Source organism: Limulus polyphemus, unplaced genomic scaffold (genome assembly GCF_000517525.1).
Source record: "Limulus polyphemus unplaced genomic scaffold, Limulus_polyphemus-2.1.2 Scaffold944, whole genome shotgun sequence".
Lineage (NCBI taxonomy): Eukaryota > Metazoa > Arthropoda > Merostomata > Xiphosura > Limulidae > Limulus > Limulus polyphemus.
In genome coordinates, this window is record NW_013666554.1 from 369190 (window position 1) to 377719 (window position 8530).

Here is an 8530-nt window from a genome sequence, read left to right on the forward strand (position 1 = left end):
TGTGTTAAAGAAGTGAATGTCTTGTTTCTTGAGATATTGTCGAAAGAGACGATTAGTAAACTCTGTCACAGCATTGTTTTGAAGTTTGCAAGTTTTTCAACCCTGTTTTATAATTTGTTTGAAAGATTTTACAACCTTTCTTTTCCATGAATGGAACAATACACGCATATTTAGAAATCACTTCGATACATGTGAGTAAATAATTAAACTGATTGTTACGAGTATATTGACTTAAGTTAGAGAGATCCACCAAACGATAAATCGCTTTCTCGAAAACTTATATTTTACTGGTTTGTGTAGAATGTATGTATTCTGTCAACTTAACGAGTCTGTTGGGTATACAAGACTGTTTAGTGTAGGCAATATTATTTAATTGTTTAGTGTGTTTTTTCATAACAAGAGAGTTAAAGGCAATTAATATAAAGATGATAATTAAAACAAGTTTGGTTAGAGTCATACATTTTGTTTGCAATTCATCATTGTCGAGGCTATAGAAATTTCTGGTTGTCTCAGTCATAAACATATAAATAACGACGACCAAACGAGCGGAAGTGGAGTAAAAGTAAAGTCAAGTGAAAGAGAAGTTCAGTCAGAGAAAAGGTAGAAAACGCAAAGTTAGCCTTATCTCTATCAAATTGTTTATCTCACTTTGAAATATCAACCACTGAGGCTATACGCTCCCACGTTGGAGAATAATTTGTCATGTAGAAGAATTCTTGGCACACACCCATATATACACATTTAAAAGTTCTGACACAGTCTTTAACCTGATTTATAGTTACAGATTTACCTAGCACTTTTATACATCTAAATAAAGGTTGTACTCTGCCAAACCTAGCATGATGTGTAGGGTTTTGATATAAAGATTGTAGGGTTTTGTTAGGCATTACTTCCTATGCTGTTTACTTTTATCTAATTTTTTACAATCAGATTAGTCTCTAACAGTCGTAATAATACAGCCATGCATACAGAAGCAATAGTCTTGTACCTGAAGGGAACTATATCGCAAGTTATAAGAAGCTCTTCCATGAATTAAAGACAGCACCGTCAAAGTATATCTACATCTGATTGGCAGTATCTAAAGATAAAAATAAAAAATGATAAATATAACTTTCAACAAAATTTTCAAGAGAACAACAAACATAAATAAGAATCAACATTGATAGTGCTATTTTTTCTTACCTGTACATCTCTTCTTGAAAGTCAAAGTCTTACTCTTCCTCTCGTCACTGACAGTGCCAATTCAGAAACTTTGTTTTATGGTTGCTGACCTGATATCGGGAGAGTAAAAGTTGGAATCCTATATAGGTCCGTCCTGGCATGGCCAGGTGGCTAGAGTGCTCGACTCGCAATCTGAGGGTCGTGGGTTCGAATCCGCGTTATATCAAACATGCTTGCCCTTTCAGCCGTGGGGGCATTATATGTGATGGTCAATCCCACTATTCGTTGGTTCTCTACAGAGAAATTTAGCTTATTCAAAAATTCCACAGCAATGACAGTCTTAGCTAAATGAGCTGCAATTGATTGTACAGAGCCACCTGTGCACTCCAACGAGTATCAGACATTGAATGTAGAGAAATTCCAACACACTCCTTCGGAATTTTCCATCGTTGGGAGGACTACAGCTAAACAGATTATACAGTTGCTGTATTATCCCAAAAAATATCGCTGCATCAAGGAAACACTCAGCATCGTGCACTCCACACAAGTTAAGACTGTGATAAGCGCATGAAGAAAACTTTGGTAAAAGATTCCACCGAAGAAAAAATGCTTGTGCACCATTAAACGCCCCACTCATATTACTTTCATTGTCATAACCTTAGCCACGGTATTCATTAATAGAAATTGTTTCTCAAGAGTCGAGCGAATCAAGGTTGCAATTGCAACTCCTGTTTTTGTCTGCAGCCAGTGAATTCCAAAAATCGTTCTTGTATTTCATATTTGCATTTTTCTTCATTGAAATTAACATAACGAGGGATAAATGTTGTTTGCTCGACATGACTTGAATCTGGAGTTGCATCAATAATAATGGAATAATACTTCGCATTTTCTCTCTGTTCTAAGATAGCACTTCTAACATGATAGGCACAGCAAGAAATAAATTTATTCTGCGTGTCACTAGACAGATAATGCACTTATAAGCGTTTACCAGCTTTTTGAGATTCTCTGACCTTGCCAAAATGTTTTTCCAGAACTGGGTAATAGTGACTCAAAAGCTCTAGGACTCTAAAAACATTTCCATTACTTGGCTCTCCGATTTTCTGATATTTGCCTCTGAATGCCAAGCCTTATTCACGAAGAAATAATGTCACACCAAGCAACCGTCGTAGTATTTGTTTCCATAAATAGGCTTCGCTTTGAATCTGTCTCTCCAGTGTGTGTAAAATAGTACCACTGCATTCTAGTTGAATTTCTCAGGTCTACCATTTCAAGTAGCACTCTTTGTGAAGACTGTTACACTGATGTTCTGGAATTCTGTCGTAGAATTTTCTCCATTTCAACCGATATGAATGTTCTGAGTTAGAAGGAAAATACGAACGAAATTATTCAGACTGAGAAGAAAAAAGCCAACAAGTAAAACAAAATAATGCCTGCTGGATCCGACTCCAAACTATCCAATTACGAGGCGCAAATTCATTGTTTGGAAGTTCGTACTGAAGTAAAGACGTAGGAAATGGACGTAAAGTAGCATCTATCGGAAACTGTTATGGGTGCTTAAATGGACTGCGTTTCACTGCCTCTTCTATTTCCTGAGCCATAGAATATAATGTCTTTAGAGTTCCAATATCAAATGTATTGAAATACAGGTGTTGAAAGCCCTCATTACCAGTTGCAGTTGTGCACGTACTGGGACTACTAACTGAAGGTTTGCTTGAATCATCATTTCCAACAGCAAACTTTCGAACTCCATCTGAAGAAAAAAAAGGATAAGTACGCTAATATTAACTTGAAAAACAATTTCCTTCAAAAAAAGAAAGTACAGAAACTTGGAAATATATACTTGTATTTAATTTAGCCTTTCATAGTTATAATTAAAAATTGAAGAAGGAAGTGTTCAATAATCAGACTATCCTTACCCTCGGTAGTGTATCTTTGCTCTTCTATTTCAACAGAAGACTCATTAGGTTTTTCTTTGATAATGTTTAGGAATCAGATGACTGGCTTTTGCTATCTCACTCATCGCCACATGCTGATGAAGAAACAAAGCCCAGAATAAATAAACTTGTCTGACCTATTTTTGCTTTTTCTCGTTTTTCTTTTCTCTTCTGTGCTCCAGATTTATATTTGTACTCCATAATGCTAATGCTTAAAACAATGAAGAATTGAACGAATGCAAATAATATCAAATAATATTAAAATAAAATTAACAGTTGCTATAACATGTAACCCTCGATAAGGAAGATACATTGAGTTGGCTAATGCAAATAGTCATAAGAACATAAGAATGTATTAGCATAGCAAAGAGTCACTTGAACCCATCAAGGCTATCCCACATAGTTATTTCTCCATATTGTAAGTTATAACAAAATAATAATAATAATAATAAAACGAAAAGTAAATATATATAGCTAGTTAAATACAACAAAAACAGCTCTACCAAGTTTTAGACGTTAGTTATACCAAAAGTTATCTTGTATTTTTTTCTTCGTCCGGGCCTCGGGAATTTTGTCCGCTCCCCCTCTCCTCAGACCTGATTACATAAGTACAACAGGTCAGAAGAAAGTCCTTATTGAAATTCCCCACAAATGGACCAAATCCAGTATTGTTTGTACAACAAGCGAGAGCTGTACTGACTGAGCTGATAGGTTACCATATTAGCAATTTCTAGTAGGCACTTTTTTACATTTCAAATTACTATAGTGCACAGTTCATAAAGTTAGTTATTTTATAGCAGTAACCAAAGGTTCCGATATTAAAACATGTGTATTTCATCAATTCCTTGATAAATTTTATAAAAGTTGTAAAAATAGCTATATCCATATTTTTTTTTCACATAATTGTGGATGAGTACAGCCGTTATTTAGCTTTAACAAATCACGTTTTCCTATATATAGAACATACACCTTCCCGATAGGAAAAAGGCCGTTTTTTTCGTAAACTTCTCGATATACCACCCTTTTCTTCTAAGTTGTGTATAATAATACAAGGTATTTTTTGTAATAATTTTTAATTAATATCTTTGGAATATGCTTCAGAAGAAAATGTGCTTGACTTTCTTTTCGTGAAATAGAAGAAATTACAGTTTACACACAATGTTTGTACTAAAAAAATACCCGTGTTCGTTTATACTATAATTTATAAATTATAGTTTGAAGAGTTTACACTTTTTATATTTAATTTATTGATATAGCTTTGCAAGATAAAACAAGCTAAATTAAAAGTCGTAAGTTGATAGACAATATTGTTATTGCTGTTAATAAGGGTAATGTTACGTTTGTGAAGGATGACTGAAATTACTTCTCCAGATTTAATTATCACACATGTACTTTAGATTTATGTTCGTTTTTGACGCCAGATGTACTGAAAATATAGCAGAATGGTTGTCTTTTTTGTGACTTGATTCAAAATATGTTTAAATAAACTGTTGAATTTCTTAAAAATTTTTATTAACGTATACATATATAACTTGTGCATATCGTAATGAACATTGAATCTGATTCTCGTAACTAATGCCTAATGAAAAACGAAGTTTTGAGATATTGTCTGGTTGGAAGTTGGTGTAAGAAACTTTTAAACAGATTAAAAGTTCTTACTCACGTGTTTGTTGATGAAAGGAGTAACTGCAAACTTCAAATAAGACATCAAGGGTGACACATTGACGATAACATGGAAGTTTTTCAACCTCCGAATGTGAAAACCGAACCCATTTCTGATGAGGAGAATGATTTGTTGGATGTCACGTTTTTGAAAAATGAAGCAAAGAAAATAGCACCTTGTAGTAAGTTAAAATGTATAGAATTTTAAACGTTTGTGAAACACAAACATGGCACAGTTGTGGGCAAAATATTTCCTGTATTGATTAACAATTTTGCTTTATCATTAGAACAAGTCATTAGTACTAACACAGAACTATTATAATTTTGTGTTTCTTTTATAGTTTTTAATTTATTCTTTTACTGTATAATATTGCATTAAGCATTTTGTAACATCTGTCATTTGTCCATGAGAAGAATTGTATCTAGTGAACAGTCATAATTTATTTCATTAAGTGAACATTTAAACACCAAGATACATGTTAACGAATTTGAAGAATATATTGTATTAACATACAGAAAAAATATAATATAATAAATTGATTATTCATATGACATAGAAACTTGCATTAGTAATTAAAAATATAATATGGTTTAAAAAAAAAAAAGGTAAAACATTATTTGAAAAAAGTTCAAGCTAACAACTTCTTTCCAAGTTTAACCCTTCTTTATCATTGTATTTATTTTGGATGAGAGAATATTTGCTTTTTTTAGCTTTAAAAGCAATATAATATTTTTCATTAAAGCTGTAATGTTTTCATTCTTGCATTTTTCTAAGAAGTAAAGAGAACTGGAGATTTCATGTTTAACTAATGCTGTGGAGTAAGAAATGAAATAAGTAAAATAATTATTTCAAGTTGGTGTATGATTTGTATAGCTAGGCATAATTTAATATAATTTTTGTTTGTTACTTAATTTTGACAACTGTATGTATGAGCTATATCACTCAACATCACAGCAAGAAGTACAGTAAAAAAATGACTTCAATCTTAGTAGGCCAACATGATTGTCATCTATAAATATTTTAACTTTAGTGTTTTAGATGCAGTCAATTAAATTCTGAGAGTTACAGTTTTTTACTTAAACATTGAGTATTGTTGTATTAGCTATATTTGTGAATGGAAAATAAATCATAGGATATGGATTTTTTTTAAATAGTTTATTGAAGAGTATAAAACCATTGAACTTGAATTGTGAAACAGGCCTGTTGTACAAAGCCTGCTCATACACATAAGAAAGAGGAAAAGGTGAAGCTAGTGATGTTTATTAACTGGTGTAGACTACTAAATGTATAACAATGTTTGATTGTTGTAGATGGTTGTTTTAATAGCATCCTTAATAGGTGAGAGGTAGAAATAATTTTAATTGAGGTAAATAAATATTATTTTTAAATTTAGTGTGTGAACATGTATACACACACACTCAGAGAGCTTTATGTATACTTGTCCCTTTAAAGTGGTGTAGAAGCAATTTTGTTTTTAATATCAAGTTAAAATACTTTCCCATTTTCATCTTATAAAATTTATTTTCTGATGTTAATGATTTCAGCTGGATGTATTTTTGGGACTTACTGAAATGTGATTAATCTTGGAAGATAGTTTTAGGAATTATTTTTAGATTTCTGGTCACAAATTGTTTGAATAATGATAGTTTTTTAAAAGAGGTGCTGGGGTACCCCTGTATGTGAGGGATGAGTTGAAGCCAGTTAGGACTGAAGACATGATAAATAAAAGTCAGGAAGTTGAATCTATGTGTTTTGCAATCATTAGTTTCAAGGATGCAACAAGATCAATTAGCAAATTTAACTTGAAGACCACCAGATAAAAGAGAGAATGTCAATAAGAACTTGGTTAATATGATCAGTGTTTATGGACCACATGATAAAAAAGAGAATGACTATAAGAACTTGGATAATATGATCATTGTTTATGGACCAGATGATAATAAAGAGAATTTCAACAAGAATTTGGATAATATGATCATTGTTTATGGACCACATGATAATAAAGAGAATTTCAACAAGAATTTGGATAATATGATCATTGTTTATGGACCTGATAATAATAGAGAGAATGTCATTAAGAATTTGGATTATATGATCAGTGTTTATGGACCACATGGTAATAGAGAGAATGTCAACAAGAACTTGGATAATATGACTGTTGTTGCAACTAATAAAGTTAATGATGAAATACTTTAATTTTAAGCATATTGATTGGTAAGTCATACAGAATGTTCATAACTTTAATATTGAACTACCTTATTAATTGAATACAATGAAAACTCAAAAAGATAAACAATTGTGGATAGTGGTATATTGGAGGCTAACATTTCAGATTTGTCCATAACCAGGTATGCTTTGTGACTCAAAGGATGTCCTGGTGTTAATCATCAAATCTGTATTAGCTACTTGTGTCTCTCATAATTGAATAGAATAAGAACTATACAAGATATATAGATGTGGTTTGTGACATGTGGGAGACTGATGTTTGAAGTTTTTTTCCCACTAGTAAAGACAGTGTGAAGGACATTGTCTTTAAGATGAAGGTACCAAATATGGGACTGGTAGCCAATGCAAACCATGTATCGTATTAGGAATAATATACATGTAAGTAATATTAGACTAATTAATTTAAGAATAATTTATACATCAAAAACTACACTTGGAGTAACAGTATGCTAAATTGTTCTTGATAATTTTTCACTATATGTGTGAGTTATTGTCATAATTATATGCTGTCATATCTGTATTATGGTTAAGGATAAACTAATCAAACTGGACTAGTTTTAAAGAAAATCTGTTATTTTATAGTGAGAACTTTTTACAACGTAGTGATACATAGAAATCACGTGGTTATAAAAATATTTATTTTACACCTCTAGTGATAACAGAAACTGCTTTCCCAGAAGGATCTTCATTTACAGTCTTTGATTTTAAAATTAAAAAAAAAGAAAAGTATGATGAAGAACTAACGGAAGCTGAGGTAATTTGTATATTAAAAACTTATCATTCTCTCAATATGGATAACTACAGTGATATTTGTTTGAGAAAACATTTATGGAACTTTTTAACAAGGATGAATACTGTTTTAAAAACTGTGAATTTAATGTTTATTTTGAATATTTCAAGTATTTTAATGATTGTAATATATGGACAGCACTCTTAATTTTTATCTATTATTGATTTTTTAAGTACATTGCTAAAAATAATTCTTCCCATCCCACCTTCCACCACTTGTTACTTTATAATCTAATAATGCTCAAATTATGTTCTTTATTTAGTGAGTCTCTAGCCTTGATCACAAACATTCTCACATTATAACATTTATGTGTCACTTCTCTGACCTCACACTGTCACAGTTGTCTTAACATCAGTTAGAAATTTATTTTCTTGTTTGTCAGCTTTACTTTTGTGATGTTATAATGTTTATTGATCCTACCCGAGAAAAAAGATGGAAAATTTCATTTAATTTTTGGATCCTGAAGTCTGTGTTGTTAGCTGTCCCATCACACGTGTTGTAGCAAAATCAGTAAATGCTGGACTGATTTCCTTTATTTGGTTTAAGATGTTCTTTAATTTGTGCTGTTAAATAACATATTGTGGAATTAACATAGACCAGTAAAGGGTAACACAACAGCCAAATAACATTTAGGTACATCAAGCGACTGTACTATAGGGTTGTTCACCTTTAGCAAGTACTTGTTCACTATCTTGTTAATGACCAGTTTTGATAGATATAAACCTTGAACTTTGTTTTATTTTTTGGTATCAAGTG

The 8530-nt window shown here is 31.6% G+C and overlaps 1 long non-coding RNA gene across 1 annotated transcript; it reads left to right on the forward strand.

The window, feature by feature from the left end:
* Positions 1-4292: 4292 nt before the first annotated feature.
* Positions 4293-7826, forward strand: LOC111086238. Its single transcript, XR_002610968.1, has 3 exons — positions 4293-4939; positions 7265-7362; positions 7638-7826. It is a non-coding gene; the product is annotated as an uncharacterized LOC111086238 (long non-coding RNA).
* The last annotated feature ends 704 nt before the right edge of the window (positions 7827-8530 follow it).